General features: G+C 37.6%; 1 long non-coding RNA gene across 1 annotated transcript in view; it reads left to right on the top strand.

The window, feature by feature from the left end:
• Window positions 1-22760, top strand: part of LOC118518724 (uncharacterized) — a 260848-nt gene that overhangs the window by 149304 nt on the left and 88784 nt on the right. The window lies entirely within an intron of this gene.

Genomic DNA, 22760 nt, shown 5'->3' on the forward strand with positions numbered 1-22760 from the left:
AAGGGGCCAGCGTCAGAGAGGGAGAAGTATACTGGTCTTTTAACACAGTTTTCACATTCAGATAATCTGACTCCAAGACAGATTCTCCAAGACGCTTGCCATGCAAACTGGTGTCCAGGGAGCAATGGCAGCAGTATCACCTAGCAGTCAGCTAGCAATGCAGAATTTCAAGCCCTACTCCAGGTCTACTGATTCATAATCAACATTTTATCAAGATCCCCACAAAATCTGCATGCACCTAAGAGTTAAATGGCATTGCTGTCTGTCATTATTTCCTTGGTGTTCAATCCTGAGGGGCATCAAAATCACTTTGAAGTTTTGTAAACCTGCGGTCTTGCCAACCTCATTGTAATACCTTTGGGGTGAGATGGGACATACATAGGTTTGCTAAATTCCACAAGGGATTTTGATATTTAGCCAAAGTTAGTTTTGACTTCAGCCTTGGAGATGTTTTAGGCAGGTAGCAGAGATCTGACCAAGGATGGAGAAGCATCTCTTAGTACCTGCAGACACTCTCTGGGTCACATTTTAGATGGTGGCAGCAGAAAATCTTGTGTTCTCTCCTGGGCCTTTAATTTCTTCTCTGACCTTTACAGATGCCTAAACTTTTCCAAAGGCATTCTGTTGAGTCGTTCATCACATTCTCCTCCTCCTTCCACACTCTTATCTATTTACCCGCCACTCATGATGAGAAGAGAGAGAAGCAAGATAGCATGTAGGTAAAGGACAGGCAGTTCTCTTCCTTTTTTGTCCTCCTTCAAGTTCTGCTTCTGGAGAAGGAATGGAGCCAATAAAAACTGGGAAAACCTCCTGCTTCATCCTTCTTTATGCTTTTTAAAGTCTACTTCATGTTTTTTCTTTTTTCTCAATAACCAACAGAAATCCAAACCCTTTGTCTTTTATGTTCCCTGCTTCATCTTTATTGATAATTTCTCTGACCCAGGATGTATTCTGAAAAGATAAACATTTCAAAAGTGGGTTGTTCACAGCAATCAAACCCATTTACTCTATCCAAGGCAAGAGAGCTAAATGTCTGTTGAAATAACCATTGAATACATTAATTCATAAATCCACATCTGAGCTTATAAACAAGCTTCTCCATTTGCATTGGTTACGTATTTGTACTTGTGTCACTAGCCATTTGTAAGCACTTGATGTGGAATCTCCTTTTCCAGAACTACCTTGTAAGACTCTTGTAAGCTGATCTCCTAAAGAACAGAGAGGAGGCACTTAAAAGAATAAGTAGTAGTGATTTGGCAACCATAAGTTCAATATTTTGCTTTTCTCCCACACTTACAAATTATCTCTTGGTGAATTTTATATTAATAGCAATGATTTTAATAATGTTCACTTTTTGGCACCATGGGCTTTATGGCCTCTGGGTGCTGGAACAAAATTTATTGAACAAAATGAAAAAAAATTCACCAAATAAGATTGTATCTATTCTCTTCTTGGGGCAATTTTTCTTTATTGGACAGACTTCTTCAATAAGCACAAAGCTATTAGTTAGACATAGTATTGTAATGGCTTTGATGTATGTCAGAGTTGAGTTCCATTTCTAGCTGCGTCAGTCTCCATCTGTCACCTGAGATTCAATATTCCTCTTCATCTGTAAAATGGTATCTATATTAGGGTTGTTGCGAAGGATTAATGACATCACTCATGACAAGTCTTCACCAAGTAAACACTCTGTATATATTAGTTGTTATCAGTATTTTATTGTTTTTGTTACTATCATCTGAAGCAGGATTTTGGGTCTCTGATTTCATGATCCATTTGGGAGCCAAGTCAATCTGATGGGAGCGAGGAAATGATATTGTAAGTAGAATGAAAGTGAAATAATATGTCAAGGTTCTAAGAATTGGGTGGAGTAGCTGGGGTATTTATGGAAGGCTGATAGAACCACACATAAAGCAACAATCTAAATTGTATTTGAGAAAGCAGGTAAACTAATATTGAATTGTTTTATATTTCAATTAGGTGTAGTTGACATATAATAATATATTAGTTTCTGGTATATAATAATTGGACAATTGTGTACAAGATGCCGTGCTCACCACAATGTCTAGTTAACATTGGTCATCATAAAAAGTTACTACATAATCATTGACTATATTTCCTATGTAGTACTTTACATCCCCATGACGTATTTATTTTATGTCTGGGAGTTCATATCTCCTATTCCTCATCAACTGTTTCACATATACCCCCACCCACTCTCTCTTCTGGCAACAAATAGTTTTTTCTTTGTATTTATGAGTTTATTTCTTTTGTTTGTCCATTTGTTTTCTTTTTTAGATTCCTCATGTAAGTGAAATTATATGTTGTCTTTCTCTGCCTTATTTCATTTAGCCTAGTACTCTAAGGTCCATCTATGCTCTCATGAAGAGAAAGGTTTAATTCTTTTTTATGGCTGATTAATATTCCATTATATATATACACACACACACACACGATATATCATATATCTATATCTATATATCTATATATATAGATCTATAGATATAGATATATATATAGTGAACACTTGGACTGCATCCATGTCTTGGTTATTGTAAATAATGCTGCAGTAAACATAGAATGTATATATCTTTTCCAATTAATGTTTTTGTTTTCTTCTGAATAATACCCAGAAGTGGAATTACTAGATCATATAGCATTTCTATTTTTAATTTTTGGAGGAGCCTCCATACTATTTTCCACAGTGGCTGCACCAATTTGCATTCCCACCAATAGTGCACAAAGGTTCTCTTTTCTCCACATCCTTGACAACATTTGTTATTTTTTATCTTTTTTGATAAGAGCCATTCTCCTTGGGGTGAGGTGATATCTTGTTATTGTTTTGATTTGCAATTCCCTGAGGATTAGTGATGTTGAGCATCTTTTTGTCTGTTGGCCACCTAAATGTCTTCCTTGGAAAAATGTCTATTTGGGGTTCTCTGCTCATGTTTTCATCAAATTTTTAATTTTTTGATGTTGAGTTGTATGTGTGTTCTTTATATATTTTGGATATTAACTCATTATTGTATATACTATTTGCAAATATATTCTCTCATTCAGTGAGTTGCCTTTTTGTTATATTGATGATTTCCTTCACTGTGTAAGAGCTTCTTAGTTTTATGAATTTCCAATTGTTTATTTTTGCTTTTCTTTCCCTTGCTTGGGGAGACATACCCAGAAAAATATTGCTAAGGCTACTATCCAAGAGATTACTGCCTACATTTTGTTTTAGGACGTTTATGGTTTCAGGACCAACATTTAGGTCTTTAATCCATTTTGAATTTATATTTGTGTATGGTGTAAGAAAGTGATCTAGTTTTCTCAGCACCATTTATTGAAGAGACTGTCTTCTCCCCATTGTATATTCTTACTTCCTTTGTTATAGATGAACTATATAAGCATGGGTTTATTTCTAAGCTCTTTATTCTGTTCTATTGCTCTTTGTGTCTGTTTTTGTGCCAGTACTATACTTGTTTTGATTACTATAGCTTTGTACTATAGTTTGAAATCTGGGATTTTGATAACTCCAGGTTTGTTCTTTAATCTCAGGATTGTTTTAATGTTTTTGTGGTATTTTGTGGTTCCATACAAATTGTAGGATTTTTTGTTCTAGTTCCCTGAAAAATAGTATTGGTATATTAATGTGGATTGCATTGAATTTATAGGTGGCTTTGGGTGGTATAGGTATTTTATTTTATTTATTTAAAAATTTTTTATTGTTGTTAATCCCCATACATTACATCATTAGTTTTTGATGTAGTGTTGCATGATTCATTGTTTGTGCATAACACCCAGTGCTCCATGCAGAACGTGCCTTCTTTAATACACATCACCAGGCTAACCCATCTTCCCACCCCCCTCCCCTCTAGAACCCTCAGTTTGTTTTTCAGAGTCCATCGTCTCTCATGGTTCGTCTCCCCCTCCGATTTTCGCCCCCTTCATTCTTCCCCTCCTGCTATCTTCTTTTTTTTTTTTCTTAACATATATTGCACTATTTGTTTCAGAGGTACAGATCTGTGATTCAACAGTCTTGCACAATTCACAGCGCTCACCAGGCACATACCCTACCCGATGTCTATCACCCAGCCACCCCATCCCTCCCACCCCCCCCACTCCAGCAACACTCAGTTTGTTTCCTGAGATTAAGAATTCCTCATATCAGTGAGGTCATATGATACATGTCTTTCTCTGATTGACTTATTTCGCTCAGCATAACACCCTCCAGTTCCATCCATGTCATTGCAAATGGCGAGATCTCATTCCTTTTCATGGCTGCATAATATTCCATTGTATATATATACCACCTCTTCTTTATCCATTCATCTGTCAGTGGACATCTTGGCTCTTTCCACAGTTTGGCTATTGTGGACATTGCTGCTATAAACATCGGGGTGCACGTACCCTTTCGGGTCCCTACTTTTGTATCTTTGGGGTAAATACCCAGTAGTGCAATTGCTGGATCGTATGGTAGCTCTATTTTCAACTTTTTGAGGAACCTCCATACTGTTTTCCAGAGTGGTTACACCAGCTCGCATTCCCACCAACAGTGTAGGAGGGTTCCCCTTTCTTCTCATTCCCACCAACATCTGTCGTTTCCTGACTTCTTAATTTTAGCCATTCTGACTGGTGTGAGGTGGTATCTCATTGAGGTTTTGATTTGGATTTCCCTGATGCCGAGCGATGTTGAGCACTTTTTCATGTGTCTGTTGGCCATTTGGATGTCTTCTTTGGAAAAATGTCTGTTCAGGTCTTCTGCCCATTTCTTGATTGGATTCTTTGTTCTTTGGGTGTTGAGGTTGATAAGTTCTTTATAGATTTTGGATACTAGCCCTTTATCTGATATGTCATTTGCAAATATCTTCTCCCATTCTGTCGGTTGTCTTTTGGTTTTGTTGACTGTTTCTTTTACTGTGCAAAAGCTTTTTATCTTGATGAATTCCCAGTAGTTCATTTTTGCCCTTGCTTCCATTGCCTTTGGCGATGTTTCTAGGAAGAAGTTGCTGTGGCTGAGGTCGAAGAGGTTGCTGCCTGTGTTCTCCTTTAGGATGTTGATGGACTCCTGTCTCACATTGAGGTCTTTCAACCATTTGGAGTCTATTTTTGTGTGTGGTGTAAGGAAATGGTCCAGTTTCATTCTTCTGCATGTGGCTGTCCAATTTTCCCAACACTATTTGTTGAAGAGACTGTCTTTTTTCCATTGGACATTCTTTCCTGCTTTGTCAAAGATTAGTTGACCATAGAGTTGAGGTCCATATCTGGGCTCCCTATTCTGTTCCATTGATCTCTGTGTCTGTTTTTGTGCCAGAACCATACTGTCTTGATGATGACAGCTTTGTAATAGAGCTGGAAGTCTGGAATTGTGATGCCACCAGCTTTGCTTTTCTTTTTCAACATTCCTCTGGCTATTTGGGGTCTTTCCTGGTTCCATACAAATTTTAGGATTATTTGTTCCATTTCTTTGAAAAAAGTGGATGGTATTTTGATGGGGATTGCATTGAATGTGTAGATTGCTCTAGGTAGCATTGACATCTTCACAATATTTGTTCTTCCAATCCATGAGCATGGAACGTTTTTCCATTTCTCTGTGTCTTCCTCCATTTGTTTCATGAGTATTTTTTAGTTTTCTGAGTACAGATCCTTTGTCTCTATGGTTAGATTTATGCCTAGGTATCTTATGGTTTTGGGTGCAATTGTAAATGGGATCGACTACTTAATTTCTTTCTTCTGTCTTGTTGTTGGTGTATGGGAATGCCACTGATTTCTGTGCATTGATTTTATATCCTGCTACTTGACTGAATTCCTGTATGAGTTCTAGCAGTTTTGGGGTGGAGTCTTTTGGGTTTTCCACATAAAGTATCGTATCATCTGCAAACAGTGAGAGTTTGACTTCTTTGCCGATTTGGATGCCTTTGATTTCTTTTTGTTGTCTGATTGCTGTGGCTAGGACTTCTAATACTATGTTGAATAGCAGTGGTGATAGTGGACATCCCTGCCGTGTTCCTGACGTTAGGGGGAAAGTTCTCAGTTTTTCCCAATTGAGAATGATACTCGCTGTGGGTTTTTCATAGATGGCTTTTATGATATTGAGGTATGTACCCTCTATCCCTATACTCTGAGGACTTTTGATCAAGAAAGGATGCTGTACTTTGTCAAATGCTTTTTCTGCATCTATGGAGAGGATCATATGATTCTTATTCTTTCTTTCGTTAATGTATTGTATCACGTTGATTGATTTGCAGATGTTGAACCACCTTGCAACCCAGGGATAAATCCCACTTGGTCGTGGTGAATAATCCTTTTAATGTACTGTTGGATCCTATTGGCTAGTCTTTTTGTGAGAATTTTTGCATCCATGTTCATCAGGGATATTGGTCTGTAATTCTCCTTTTGGATGGGGTCTTTGGTTTGGGGATCAAGGTAATGGTGGCCTCATAAAACGAGTTTGGAAGTTTTCCTTCCATTTCTATTTTTTGGAACAGTTTCAGAAGGATAGGTGTTAATTCTTCTTGAAATATTTGGTAGAATTCCCCTGGGAAGCCATCTGGCATTGGGCTCTTGTTTGTTGGGAGATTTTTGATGACTGCTTCAATTTCCTTAGTGGTTATAGGTCTGTTCAGGTTTTCTATTTCTTCCTGGTTCAGTTTTGGTAGTTGATACATCTCTAGGAATGCATCCATTTCTTCCAGATTATCTCATTTGCTGGCATAGAGTTGCTCATAATATGTTCTTATAATTGTTTGTATTTCTTTGGTGTTGGTTGTGATCTCTCTTCTTTTATTCATGATTTTATTTATTTGGGTCATTTCTCTTTTCTTTTTGATAAGTCTGGCCAGGGGTTTATCAATCTTGTTAATTCTTTCAAAGAACCAGCTCCTAGTTTCGTTGATCTGTTCTACTGTTCTTTTGGTTTCTATTTCATTGATTTCTGCTCTGATCTTTATTATTTCTCTTCTCCTGCTGGATTTAGGCTTTATTTGCTGATTTTTCTCTAGCTCCTTTAGGTGTAGGGTTAGGTTGTGTATTTGAGACCTTTCTTGTTTCTTGAGAAAGGCTTGTATTGCTATATACTTCCCTCTTAGGACTGCCTTTGCTGCATCCCAAAGATTTTGAACAGTTGTGTTTTCATTTTCATTGGTTTCCATGAATTTTTTAAATTCTTCTTTAATTTCCTGGTTGACGCATTCATTCTTTAGTAGGATGCTCTTTAGCCTCCAGTATTTGAGTTCTTTCCGACTTTCCTCCTGTGATTGAGTTCTAGTTTCAAAGCATTGTGGTCTGAAAATAGGCAGGGAATGATCCCATTTGTTTGGTACCGGTGAGACCTGATTTGTGACCTAGGATGTGATCTATTCTGGAGAATGTTCCATGAGCACTAGAGAAGAATGTGTATTCCATTGCTTTGGGATGGAATGTTCTGAATATGTCTGTGAAGTCCATTTGGTCCAGTGTGTCATTTCAAGTCTTTATTTCCTTGTTGATCTTTTGCTTAGATGATCTGTCCATTTCAGTGAGGGGGGTGTTAAAGTCCCCCACTATTATTGTATTGTTGTTGATGTGTTTCTTTGCTTTTGTTATTAATTGCCTTATATAATTGGCTGCTCCCATGTTAGGGGCATAGATATTTACAATTGTTAGATCTTCTTGTTGGATAGACCCTTTAAGTAGGATCTAGTGTCCTTCCTCATCTCTTATTACAGTCTTTGGTTTAAACTCTAATTTGTCTGATATAAGGATTGCCACCCCAGCTTTCTTTTGGTGTCCATTAGCATGGTAAATGGTTTTCCACCCCCTCACTTTCAATCTGGGGGTGTCTTTGGGTCTAATATGAGTGTCTTGCAGACAGCATATCGATGGGTCTTGTTTTTTAATCCAATCTGATAGCCTGTGTCTTTTGATTGGGGCATTTAGCCCATTTACATTCAGGGTAACTATTGAAAGATATGAATTTAGTGCCATTTTATTGCCTGTAAGGTGACTGTTCCTGTATATTGTCTGTGTTCCTTTCTGGTCTATGTTGCTTTTAGGCTCTCTCTTTGCTTAGAGGACCCCTTTCAAGATTTCTTGTAGGGCTGGGTTCGTGTTTGCAAATTCCTTTAGTTTTTGTTTGTCCTGGAAGCTTTTTATCTGTCCTTCTATTTTCAATGACAGCCTAGCTGGATATAGTATTCTTGGCTGCATATTTTTCTCATTTAGAGCTCTGCATATATCCTGCCAGTCCTTTCTGGCCTGCCAGGTCTCTGTGGATAGGTCTGTTGCCAATCTAATGTTTCTACCATTGTAGGTTACATATCTCTTCTCCCGAGCTGCTTTCAGGATTTTCTCTTTGTCTCTGAGACTCATAAGTTTTACTATTAGATGTCGGGGTGTTGACCTATTTTTATTGATTTTGAGGGGGGTTCTCTGTGCCTCCTGGATTTTGATGCCTGTTTCCTTCCCCAAATTAGGGAAGTTCTCTGCTATAATTTGCTCCAATATACCTTCTGCTCCTCTCTCTCTTCTTCTTCTGGGATCCCAATTATTCTAATGTTGTTTCATCTTATGGTATCGCTTATCTCATCTCTCAAATTCTGTGCTCGTGATCCAGTAGTTGTTTATCTCTCTTTTTCTCAGCTTCTTTATTTTCCATCATTTGGTCTTCTATCTCACTGATTCTTTCTTCTGCCTCATTTATCCTAGCAGTTAGTGCCCCCATTTTTGATTGCACCTCATTAATAGCCTTTTTGATTTTGACTTGGTTAGATTTTAGTTCCTTTATTTCTCCAGAAAGCGTTTCTCTAATAACGTCCATGCTTTTTTCAAGCCCAGCTAGTATCTTTAAAGTCATGATTCTGAACTCTAGTTCCAACATCGTACTTATGTCCATATTGAGTAGGTCCCTGGCAGTCGGTACTACCTCTTGTTCTTTTTGTTGAGGTGAATTTTTCCATCTTGTCATTTTGTCCAGAGGAGAATAGATGAATGAGAGAACAAAATGCTAACAGGGTAACAACGTCCCCAGAAAATATACTCTAAACAAATCAGAAAAGACCTGAAGCCAGGGGAAAAGAAAGGAAAGAAAGAAAAAAGAAAAAAAAAAAAAAAGAAAAAGATGAAAACAAACAAAAACAGAACAACAAGAAAAAAACATAATATGATCAAATATGATCAGGCTGGTGCATAGATCAGTGCCACACACTAGATTTTGGGTGTATTTTGGTCTGTTAGAAGAATGTGCCTCCCAAAATTTTAAGGAAAGAAAAACTTATAAGGGTTGATATTATGAAGGGATAGAATATGACTGTAAAGACGAAAATTATAAAAAATTTTATAAAGGAATTGATAAGTTTGTTTGAAAAAAGGATTTAAAAAAAAGGAAAAAAAAAGGAAGAGAATGTGATCAGGCAGGACAGTAGAACAAAACCATACACTAGAGATTTAGGGCATATTTTGATCTGTTAGAAGAAACTATCTCAAAATTTTAAAGAGAGAACAACTTATATATATATGCCAAACATAAGGGTAACTACTATGAAGGGATAGAATATGACTCTAAAAATGAAAAATAAAAATGTTTTTTAAAAAAGGGATTGATAGATGTTGGTTGAAAAAGGGAAAAAGAAAAATTCAAAAAAAAAAATTAAAAAAAATTAACTTTGAAAGACTAAAGAATCATGGTAAAAAAGCCATGGATTCTATGTGCATTATTGCCCTAGCTCTGGAGTTCTGGCATTCTCATTGATCGGTAAACTTGGTCTTGGCTGGTTGTTCTTGCTGATCTTCTGGGGGAGGGGCCTGTTGCCGTGGTTCCCAAATGTCTTTGCCGGAGGTGGAATTGCCCCGCCCTTGCCCGTTCCGGGCTAAGTAATCTGCTCGGGTTTGCTCTTGGGAGCTTTTCTTCCCTGGAAGCTTTCCGTACAGCTTTGGAGGAGGAGAGTGAAAATGGCGGCCTCCCAATCTCCGCCATGGAGGAGCAGAGAACTCGGGGCCCCGCTCCTCAGTGAGCCCCCAAAGAAAAGCAGTCAATCACTCTTTATCTCCCAGGTCTCCGGCCACACTCCATGCTCACCTGGCCTGTGACCGAGCATTTCTATCTCTGGCACCGGACCCCATGTGGAGTCTCCAAACCCAGCAGATCCCTGCGGTGCACTCCCACGCCGCTCCTCCCGGGGAGGAAGGGGAATCTCCCCGGATCTGCCGCTTGTTGGGTCCCTACTGGAAGAGCAGTGGCCCAACTGTGCCACGGATCACAGTTTATGGCAACCCCAAGCTGAGAGCCCATGCCCCGGCTTCGTCTCTGTAGCCAGCTTCCCTGCTCTGATACCTGGGAGCTCTGCTGCACTCAGGCACCTTGGTCTTTCTGTGACCCTGAGGGTCCTGAGACCACACTATCCCACGAGGGTTCCACCCCCCCCCGCTTAGCCACTGGAGCGCCGTCCCTCAGCTGAGCAGACTTCTAAAAGTTCTGATTTTGTGGTCCGCGGCTCTATCACTTGCGGGTAGCAGCTGACGGAGGCCCCCTCCCCCGCCATTTATCCTCCTGAATATCGCCTCGGATTCACTTCTCTGCACGTCCTACCTTCCAGAAAGTGGTTGCTTTTCTGTTCAGAGAGTTGTTGCTATTCTTTTCTTCGATCTCCTGTTGAGTTTGTAGGTGTTCAGAATGGTTTGATCTCCATCCAGCTGAATTCCTGAGACCAGATGAAGTCCAGGTCTCCTACTCCTCCGCCATCTTGCTCCGCCCCCTGGGTGGTATAGGTATTTTAAAAAAATTAGTTTTTCCAGGAGTATATCTTTCCATTTGTGTCATTTTCTATTTCTTTCATATACATCTTATAGTTTTGAGAGTACAAATCTTTCTCCTCCTTGGTTAAATTTATTCCTAGGCATTTATATATTTATTTTTTTTGGTGTAACTAGAAATGGGATTGTTTTCTTAATTTCTCTTTCTGATCTTTTGTTATTAGTGTATAGAAATGCAGTGGATCGCTCTGTATTGATTTTGTATCCTGCAGCTTTACTGAGTCCCTTTATTCTGATAGTTTTTTGGTGGAGTCTTTAGGATTTTTTATGTATAGTATCATGTCATCTGAAAATTGTGATAGTTTTACTTCTTCCTTACCAATATGGATACCTTTTATTTATTGTCTGATTTCTATGGCTGAGACTTCAGTAGAGTGTGAGAGTAAACATTCTTGTCTTCTTCCCGATCTTAGAGGAAAAGCTTTCAGTTTTTTTTACCATCAAGATATTAGCTGGGTTAGTAATATGTAACTTTAAGGTATGTTCACTCTAAATCTATTGTGTTGAGAGATTTTATCATTAACAGATATTGCATTTTGTCAAATGCTTTTTTTGCACTTATTGAGACACTCATGATTTTTATCCTGTATGTATTTATGTATGTATTTTGAAAAGGAGAGGGGGGAGGGGCAGAGGAAGAGTGTAGAGAGAATCTTAAGCAGGCTCCATGCCCAGCACGGAGCCCAATGTGGGACTTAATCTATCTCATAACCCTGAGATAATTACCTGAGCTGAAATCAAGAGTTGGACTCTTTTTTTTTTTTTAATTTCATTATATTATGTTAGTCACCATACAATACATCATTGGTTTTTGATGTGGTGATCCACAATCCATTGGTTTCATATAACACCCAGTGCTCAATGTGGTATGTGCCCTCCTTAATACCCATCACCAGGCTAACCAATCCCCCCTCCCCTCTAAAACCCTGTTTGTTTCTCAGAGTCCATAGTCTCTCATGGTTCATCTCTCCTGCCAATTACCCCCCTCCCATTTTTCCCTTCCTTCTCCTAATGTCCTCCATGCTATTCCTTATGTTCCACAAATAGGTGAAACCATATGATAATTGACTTTCTCTGCTTGACTTATTTCACTTAGCATAATCTCCTCCAGTCCCATCCATGTTGATGTAAAAGTTGGGTATTCATCCTTTCTGATGGCTGAGTAATATTCCATTGTATATATGAACCACATCTTCTTTATCCATTCATCTGTTGAAGGGCATCTCAGCTCTTTCCACAGTTTGGCTATTGCGGACATTGCTGCTATGAACATTGGGGTGCATATGGCCCTTCTTTAAAATGTTTATCATCATTAGCTATCAGGGAAATCCAAATCAAAACCACACTGAGATACCACCTTATACCAGTTAGAATGGCAAAAATGGACAGGGAAAGAAACAACAAATGTTGGAGAGGTTGTGGAGAAAGGGGAACCCTCTTACACTGTTGGTGGGAATGCAAGTTGGTACAGCCACTTTGGAAAACAGTGTGGAGGTTCCTCAAAAATTTAAAAATAGAGCTACCCTATGACCCAGCAATTGCACTACTGGGTATTTACTCCAAAGACACAGATGTAGTCAAGAGTTGGACTCTTAACTGAATGAGCTATCCAGGCACCCCTATCCTTTGTTAATTGTATATCACATTGATTGATTTGCAGATATGGAACCATCCTTGCATCCCTGAAATAAGTTCCACTTGGTCAATGATCATATATTTTGAAATTCAATTTACTAATATTTTGATGAGGATTTTTTGTAGGTGTTCATTGGAGACATACATTTGCCTGTACTTAGTGTATGTATGTATGTATATATTTGTCTGATTTTGGTATCAAGGAAATGTTGGCCTCATAGAATGAATTTAGAAGCATTTTGTCCTCTTCTATTTCTTGGAGTGGTTTGAGGAGAATTGGTATTAACTTTTCTTTAAATGTTTAGTAGAATTCACCTGTGAAGCCATCTGGTTCTGGAATTTTGTTGGAAGTTTTTGATTTCTGATCAATTTCAGTACTAGTAATGGGCCTTTTTATATTTTCTATTTCTTCCAATTTAGTTTTAGAAGAGTGAATATTTCTAGGAATTTCAACTTTTTTTTCTAGGTTGTCCAATTTGTTGGCATATAATTTTAATAGTAGTCTCATAATCCTTTCTAGTTCTTTGGTGTCAGTTGTAACTTTTCATTTGTTTCATGTATTATTTTTGTCCTGGCTAAAGGTTTATCAATTTTATCTTTTCAAAGACCCAGCTCTTGATTTTTATTGATCTTTTCTATTGGTTTTTGTTTCTATTTCATTTATTTCTGCTCTTTCATTCTACTAACCTTAGGCTTTATTCTCTTTCTAGTTCATTTAGGTGTAAGGTTAGATTGTTTATTTGAGATTTTTCTCATTTTCTTGAGGTAGGCTTATATTGCTATAAACTTTCCTCTTAGAACTACTTTTATTACCTCACAATGATTTTGAACCATTGTATTTCTACTTTACTTACTTTTGAGGTGTGTTTTTATTTCCTTTTTGATTTCTTTGTTGACCCATTTACTGTTTCATAACATGTTGTTAGCCTATACATAATCTTCCCCCCCCACCCCCCATTTTTCATTTTCTTTTTTTGTGATTGAATTTTAGTTTCATGCTGTGGTGGTTGAAAATGATGCTTGATATGATTTCTGTATTCCTAAATGTATTTATCCTAACATGTGATTTATCTTGAAGAATGTATCATTTGCACTTGAAAAGTATGTGTATTCTGTTAGTTTTGGTTGGAATATTCTGTATATGTCTCTTAAGCCCACCTGGTCCAAGCTTTCAAAGTCATTGTTTCCTTATTAATTTTCTGTCTGGATATAAGTAGGGTGTTAAAGTCTGCTTCTATTGCTGTATTACTGTCAACTTCTCCCTTTATGTCTGTTAATATTTGCTTTATATATATTGAGTACATAGATACATATATATAGAGAGAGAGAGTACATAGATATTTACAATTATTATATCCTCTTGTTGGATAGATCCCTTTATCAATCATTATTTATTTGTTTTAAAGTCTATTCTGTCTAAATAACAAGTGGGTGAATGAAGAAATCAAAGAGGAGATAGAAAAAAATACATGGAGACGAATGGAAACAAAATGGACCAAAATCTTTTGGACATAGGCAAAGCAGTTCTAAAAGGGAAGTTTATAGTGATAAAGACCTCTAAGAAACAAGAAAAATCTCAAATAAACACTTTAACCATACACCTAAAGATTGGAACAGAAAAAAAATTGAGTTAGGTCTTTGCAAAGTTATAAACCTTTAGTTAGACTCCTCAAGAAAGAGAACCCAAATAAGTAAAATCAATCAGAAATTAAAGAGAAGAGTAACAGATACTACAGAAGTGGGATTATAAGACTGCTATGAAAAATTATATGTCAACTAACTCAACAACCTAGAAGTAAATTCCTACCGGTATCATCTTTCAAAACTGAATCAGGAAGTAAAAGAAAATCTAAACAAGATTGATTGATTACTAGTAACAAAATTCAATCAGTAATCAAAAAACCTCCAACAAAGAAATGTCCAGGACCAGATGGATCCATATGTGAATTGTACCAAACATAAAGAAGTGTTAACACCTATTCTCAAACTATTCCAAAAAATAGAAGATGAGGGAAAGCTTCCATATATATTCTATGAGACCAGTATTACCCTGATGCCAAAACCAAAGACACTTAAAGGCCAATATCTCTGGTGAACAAAGAAGTAAAAAGCCTCAACAAAATATTAGCAAACCACATTCAATAAAACTTCAAAAGGATCATTCACCATGATCAAAAGGAATTTATTCTTCGGACACTAGGGCAGTCCAATATTTGCAAATCAATCAACATGATACCCCACATAATCAAAATGAAAGATAAAAAGTCATGTCATAATTTAACATTAGTTCATGATAAAAACTCAGCAAAGTAGAGTTTAGAAGGCATATACCTCAACATAATAAAGACCATCTATGACAAATACACAACTAGTATCATCCTCAATGGTGAAAAACTGAAAATTTGTCCTCTAAGATTGGGAAGAAGGCAAGGATTTCCACTCTCACTACTTTATTCAACATAGTACTGGAAGTTCTAGCTGCAGATAATAAAGTAAAATTATCACTATTTTCAGATGATACCATACAGAGAAAACCCTAAAAACTCCACCAAAGACATAATGAAACTAATATATGAATTCAGTAAAGTTGCAGGATACAAAATTAATATATGGAAATCTGTTGCACTAATAATGAAGTAGCCCAAAGAGAAATTAAGGAAACTATCAACTGCAACAGAAAGAATAATATCCTTAGGAATAAACTTAACAAAGTAGGTGAAAGACCTGTAACTGTGAAAACTGTAAAACATGGTGAAAAACATTGAAGATAACAAAAAAATATAAAGACATCATGCTTATGGACTCGAAGAATGATATTGTTCAAATGTCCATACTACTCAAAGCAATCTACGGATTCAGTCAATTCTTATCAAAATACCAACAGTATTTTTTATAGAACTAGAAGAAATAATCCAAATATTTGTAGGGAATGACAAAAAACCCTGAATAGCCAAAGTAATCTTGAAAAACAAAGCTGGAAGTATCACATTCCCAGATTTTCAAGTATGGTACTGGCACCAAAAAAAAAAAAAAAAAAAAGCATAGCTTAATGGAATAGAATAGAAAATTCAGAATTAAATCCAAACCTATATGTCAGTCTATGACAGAGGGGGCAACACTCTATAGGAAAAGACAGTCTCTTTGATAAATGGTGTTGGGAAAATTGGATGGCTGCATGCAAATGAATGAAACTAGACCACTTTCTCACACCATACCACAAACTCAAAACTGTAAGGATCTAAATGTGAGTCATGAAACCATAAAACATCTAGAAGAAAATATAGGCAATAATCTTTTTGATATCAGCCTTAGCAACAGTTTTCTAGATATGTATCCTAAAACAAAGGAAACAGAATTAAAATAAAACTATTGTTATTACAGCCCCCAAAAATGTTTTTACACAATGAAGAAAACTATCAACAAAAGAAAAATGCAACCTACTGAATGGGAAAACATAACTGCAAACAATAAAGTCTATCTTGTCTAAGTCTTGCTACCTACCTTTTTCTCCCCATCTGTATGTGTCTTTAGGTCTGAAATGAGTCTCTTGTAGGCAGCATATAGATGAGTTTTGTTTTTTTAATACATTCAGTCACCCTGTGTCTTTCAATTGGATCATTTAGACCAATTACATTTAGAGTACTTACTGATAGGTATATACTTACTGCCATTTTGTTAATTTTTTTCTGGTTGTATGTAGTTTTTGTTTTTCTTTCTCCTCTTGCTATCTTCCCTTGTGATTGATGACTTACTTTCTTTAGTGTTATGTTTGGATTCCTTTATTTTTTATCTATTGTAGGTTTTGGTTTGTGGTTATCATAGAGTTAAATATAATACCCCATGTATATGGCAGTCTATATTAGCTTGATGGCCTCTTAAGTTTGAACACATTTTACCCCCCCGCCAACGTTTTATGTTTATGATGTTATATTTTACATCTTTCTATTTTGTGTATCCCTTGACTAGGTATGACCTTTTCTTTTCCACTTAACGAAGTCCCTTTAACATTTGTTGGAGGGATGCCAGTCCTGACTGAGGCTGCCCACAGGGTGTGGTAGGAGTTACTATGGAGAGGTTCCTCTTAGGACAGGTGGGTTGGGCAGGGTGTATCTGTAGAGAAATGTCTAAACTGGCTAGGCAGTGTAAGCAAGGTAGATGGAAGGTGTCAGAACTGGTTTCCACAATTACCTGGCTAGAGAGGCTGTAGCAGGGCAAGAAAAATGGCACCTGTCAGCACTTTCATTCCCAGAGAAAGCTCCTGCAGATCCCTTCTCCTCTAGCATATATCCTAAAATTAGTCAATAAATCTTCCTGTATACTCAGAACTTTTCACACTGCTGCTTCTGTGCTGGGTCTCAGGCCTAGTGATATAGCATGCTGACCCTTTAAGAGTAGAGACTCAGTGTCCTATAGTCCTCCAGCTCCAAGTGTTAAGCTCCCCTGATTTTCAAAGCCATAATACTATGTGGGCTTATCTTCCCAGTGCAGGTCCCCAGACCTTGGGGTGTTTAATCTGGGGCTGAATCCCTTGGTTCTCAAGGAGTAACACTATATCTATGATATTCCTTCCTCTTGTGGGCTGCCACTGTGCCAGGGCTTTGTTTCCCTACCAGTCACATATTGGCTGTGTGACCTTAGCTCAATCATCTCTGATCTTCAGTTTTTACATTGTTGAAGGGGAACAATTATACCTCATGGCACACTTCCAAAACCTGTTGTAAAGAAAACAAGTAGGTGTGCAAATGTAATGAGTCTGTTCATAAACTCAGATGTGCAAAACTATCAAAAAACATTTAAAATTGAATCTGCACCCTCATCCCAGTGGGCTGGCAGAAGATTCAATCTTGGTTATTTTGAGTCTTCCTCCTCCTCCCTACACCTGTAGGAAGGTGTTTTGGCATCACGAGAGCATTCAGAAGACTCCCTCAGGCCACTGACCTTTTGTTTACTCTTACTAACAATGAGACATATCCATTGTCTTTACTCACATTTCCCTTATTTCTGTGCTTCCCTACAGATGTGGAGATGCTTGGCAAAGCCTGGACTCCTATGCCAGGCAACATCCTCCCTAGGTGCATTTGTTTGCGCCCCCCCATTCATCCCCATGCAATGGTCACTTCCCAGCCAGGGTGGTGCTCTCTTTTTTCCCACCTTCTCTAGAATACCCATTATTTAAAAAAAAAAAAAAAAAAATGTTCTGAGACCTTTCATCAAAACTAGAAAGACCTATTGAACTCAAGGAGATTTTGCTTTCTACCCCGCAAAACTGGCTTGAGACAGGGGGTCCAGAAAATAAACAGGACCTGGATACATACTCAGAAAATGAAGAAGGAAAAAAGAGAATAATACAACTTTGTATATTAATAAGTTATCTTGTCAAAGGGCATTTAAGACACATAAACTCTGATACCTGCCTGCATTTGTGGTTAGAATTCACCCCTGAGTTACAGGTAGCTTTGTGGAGCAGTGGGTAACTAACCAGAAAAGAGGCATGTCTTCCACCATTCACAGATGCTGCTCTTTCTTGGTTGTAGTTCATGTCACGGTCATTACATTGTGGATTTCATCTTTGAAGAGGCCTCCAGAGCCAGTATAGATCACTGAATCTTTGATTAAACTCTGCTAAGGCCTAATAGTCTGGAATGTTTCATTATTTTCTTGGCAGGACTAGTATGTTATTTTTTTAGCGCTGCAGAAAGCAGAAGTTGGGAAAAGGCGTATGCCACTGTTTGGGGATCCACAAGCAAGGGGCCCATTACAGTGCCTTTAAAAAGAACATATTCACTAGTAGGCCTTGCTCTTTTCTGTGTTGGAGTCTCAGTTCCATTTTCCTACCTCCCCTACCCATCCAGCCAATGTCCACCAAAATGGGCATGTAATATTAACTTCTACTTATTTAGTGCTTACTCTGTGCCAACCTTTGTATTTAGAACTTAAAAGGCCTCTACCATTGTAGTGGGTTGAATTGTACTCTCCCCCAAAACTATGTTCCCTAAAAGGATGTATCCAAGTCCTAATTAATTGCTCATGCCTATAGAAATAAGGTCTTTGCAGATGTGTTTTGGGTTCGATAATGTCATCCCAAAGTTCATGTATACCTCAGCCTTTGAATGTGACTTAGGAAATAGAGTCTTTGCAGATGTAATTAGTTAGGGATCCGAAATTTGCTCATATTTCATTAAGGAGGCCCTAAATTCGATGACTGCTGTCCTTATAAGAAGAGGAGAGCATAAAGACTCAGACAAACATACGGAGAAAGTAGGTTATACGAAGATGGAGGTATGCTGCAGCAAGCCAACAAATGCCAGGAACCTCCAGATGCTAAAAGAGGCGAGCAAGAAATCTCTTCTAGAGGCTTTGGAAAGAGCAAGGCATCTTGATTACAGACTTCCGGACTCCAGAATTGTTGGAGAGTAAATTTCTGTTGTTTTAAGCCACTTACTTTGGTGGTACTTTGTTACCTAGCATCCCTAGGAAACCAATATAAGATATAACTAAGTTAGGAACTCAAGAAGAGATTGTCCTCAATTTAGAGTGGAGCTTAAATCCATAAGGACTGGTATCCTTATAAAAGAAAAAAAATGGATATCTGAGACATAATAACCTAGAGGACGAAGCCATGTGAAGACAGGGGCAGAGACTGGAGCGATGGGTGTATAATCTAAAGAACACCAGGATTTGCAGACAACCAACAAAAGCTAGGGAAGGGGCTAGGGATGGATTCTGTCTCAGAGCCTCCAAAAGGAAACAATCTTGTCAATACCTTGATTAAAGACTCTGGTTTCCAGAACTGTGAGATAATACACTTCTATAGTTTTAAGCCACCAAGTTTGCAGTAATTTGTTACAGCAGCCCTAGAAAACTAATATAACAATTTAATCCTGACAATAGCCCTGTGATAAGTAATCTCATTCCCTTTTCATTGAAAAGGAGATTAAAGAGAATAGTGGTTAAAGTAGCTTGACAGTATCACACAAATTTCAAGTGCACAGCTAGAATTCAAACTCAGGGTTTAAGTCTAGCTCTTCTCAATTCTGAGCCCACATGTTCCACCCTTTTACCAAATCGGTTTTCTATATCTACTAAGGGAATATTTCTTTACCCAGAAGAACCACTAAAATAAATAAATAAAACAGTCTATTTCCTTGAAACATGTATAAGAGAAGTGAAAAGAACCAAATCTACTTCTTTTCTTCCTGAGTTGTCTATTTTGTCCAGGCACTATACTGTATTCTGAGGAGACAAAGGGGGAAAAGGTGCAGTTTCTATCTCTAAAGCATTAACTATTGACTAAATGAGAAAAAAACTAGTGATTCCCAGGATGATGTGGGGCCTTGAGGGGCATACCTAGTAGCAAGTAATACTTCAAAGAGATAGTGCTATCTATCTTGAAATGTGAAAGGGACTTAATTTATCCATAAAGAAGTGGAGTACTGGCAGGCATATGGTGGGGGCAGGCAAAAGGAGAGCACTTTTGATGGAAGGCACACATGTACAAAGAAAGATTAGAGGTGAGAAAGGTTATGGCCCATTTATGGTGTGTTTCCTTGTGGCCAGAGATCAAGCTAGGAACAGAGCAAGGAGTCAGCTCTATGATGAACTCTGGATGCCAAGATGAAATGAATTCTCAAAAGAGAGAGGAACTCCAGGGAAAGACACAGGGAATGCAACATTTCAGTGAGATACCATTTTTCAACAAATAAATAGTATCTGCCTTGCCTATCCTTTGAGCTAAAAGAACAAGGTTGTGATGTCCTATTAAAATATTTCTCTTTTAAACCTGAACTTTATTAGTATCTGTAAAAGAAAAGTTGTACTGGACAAGTGAACCAGGCAAGAAAGTCTTCTTTATTCAAAATTACTGCAATAGGGGAGAGTGAATGAACCCCACTCTACTGAAACAAAAGGCAGGAGTTTTTAAAACACTGATGTGAGCTAGAGGAAGAGTACTGGCTGGAGTTTAGGGAAGAGTTTGGTCAGTGTAATTAGACCATGAGTGTTTGCTAATTGGTGCTTATCAAAGTTAAACTCCTACCCTCCCACAGAGGCTGGGATATAGAAGCAAGATCTCCTTATATAATTCCATTTCAAAGGGATAACTCCCCAGTGTCAAGAAAGACATTCCTAGGATGTAAAACTGGCAAGAAGCTGGAGAAGATTTACATCTCAAAGAGGCAGAGAAAGGACTTATAAATGAAAGTTTTCTAAAGTAAATGCCTAAGAAAAGTGGGGGTTGGCCCACTTTTGGTTAAGAAGCAACCTGTCTAAATTGGTCATATGGAACCGATTTGATGTTTTTGTTTTTAAACAAAACAATCAGTTTAAGTCATGGCAATTAGGGTGACAGAAAAAGCTTGGCTTTTGTCAACAGGAAAATCTAGATTTATATCTGGATGCATTACTGAATCTCACGGATCCTGTTTCCTCATTTATAAAATAGAGGAGATATTTTATACATACTTTGTGGGTTGCTTTAAGGATTTACAAGTCATGCAAATATATTTAATAATGCCAGATTTTGTAATTTTTCTATTACATGACTATTTGGCCAATTTAGGGAAGTGTCTGGTTGATGGAGATTTCTAATCTGCAACCACTTGTACAACCTATGGAGTATTATATTTGCTAAATGAAAATGCTACTTCTTTTTTTATCCTGTGATATTTTGGATACTAAGTCATTTAAAAGCACAATACCAAGTGAGAAACAAGGACACAAAGTATTTGTTCATTTGGAATAATGCCTTCTATCAGTTTAGGGTTCTCTTTAGCCATGCCACAAGCAGAAGTTGGTCTGCAGGGCATAGTGAGAGGACCTGCACAGAGACATTCATGTATGCAAATGAACTCCCTCCCCCCGCCCCCCCCCCAGAGGCCAAGAGTCAGGGGATTTAAAAACCATTGGTGGAAATGAATGCACACTGGTACAGTCACTGTGGAAAACAGTGTGGAGTTTCCTCAAAAAAACAGAACTACCCTATGATCCAGTAATCACACTAGGTACTAACCCAAAGAATACAAAAACACTGTTCAAAAAGACATATGCACCCCTATGCTTATAGCAGCATTATTTACAACAGTCAAGATATGAAAGCATTCCAAGTGTCTATTGATAGAGGGATGGATAAAGAAGATACAGTACACACAGACACACACTAGAATATTACTCAGCCATAAAAAAGAATGAAGTTTTGCCATTTGCAATTGACATGGATGGATCTGGAGAGTATAATGCTGAGTGAAATAAGACAGGGAAAGACAAATACCATATGCTTTTACTCATATGCATAACTTAAGAAACAAAACAAAAAGACAAAAAAACAGACTCTCAACTACAGAAAACAAACTGATGATTACCAGAGGGAAGGTGGGGGGATGGGTGAAATAGATAAAGGGGATTAAGCTTATGATAATAAGCACAGAGTAGTATATAGAATTGCTGAATCACTATATTACATACCTGAAACTAATGTAACACTGTGTGTTAACTATACTGGGATTAACATTTTCATTAATGCCTCATTCCCAAATTTTATCTGTATTGTTTGTTTCGAAACCCAAAACAGAGCCACTGAAATCCATCACGGCAGTATATCCATTTGAAATAATGTATTCCAATAGCATCACAAGTTTCAATGCAGTTCTTTTTTCCTAAGGAGAATTTGCAAAGCATAAGCAAGAAAAAGAACAATTAAGGATTCAGAAAACAGTCCACATGGTGCCCTCAATAGCATCTAAGTCCCTGAGGGCCACATTTTCCTTTTCAATCTTTAAACTCAAGTCCCTTTTACTCCTATGCCTTCAGCTCTTTTCATTTTAATGGACTGACTATTTCACCACATCTTAAAATACACATCTCTTGAAGATACAACTGTCTGCTCTGCTTCGAATATTTTCATTACATTTTATTACAAGCTTGGTTCAAGAGAAGTTTTACACCTAATTTGAAGGACCTGCCCTGTCAGTTTCATTTTCCTTCAAGACTTTTATTAGGCTAATTTGATTCAGCTATGAGTTGTTCTTTGTAAATCCAAAGCACTCTGTTATTCCTCTTAAAAAAAAAAAAAACTTTCCAAAGCATATGAGCTCTACTCCAGCCTTCCCATTCTTATTTTTGCAGAATTGTGCTTATTTTGAGCTATATATAATGTCTAGTTAATCTATTCAATAACTATTGAGCACCTCTAATGTGTCAGTAATACTAAGATGACTCAAAAAACATCCCTGAGCTCAAGAAGATCATACTTTAAGGGTACAGGCTGCAATGAAAACAAATAAATATAAGGCATTGATATGAATGCAATAATGGAGCTATATTCAAAGCACTCTGGGAACACTACCATGTAG

This window comes from Halichoerus grypus, chromosome 2 (genome assembly GCF_964656455.1).
Source record: "Halichoerus grypus chromosome 2, mHalGry1.hap1.1, whole genome shotgun sequence".
NCBI classification, from domain to species: Eukaryota; Metazoa; Chordata; class Mammalia; order Carnivora; family Phocidae; genus Halichoerus; species Halichoerus grypus.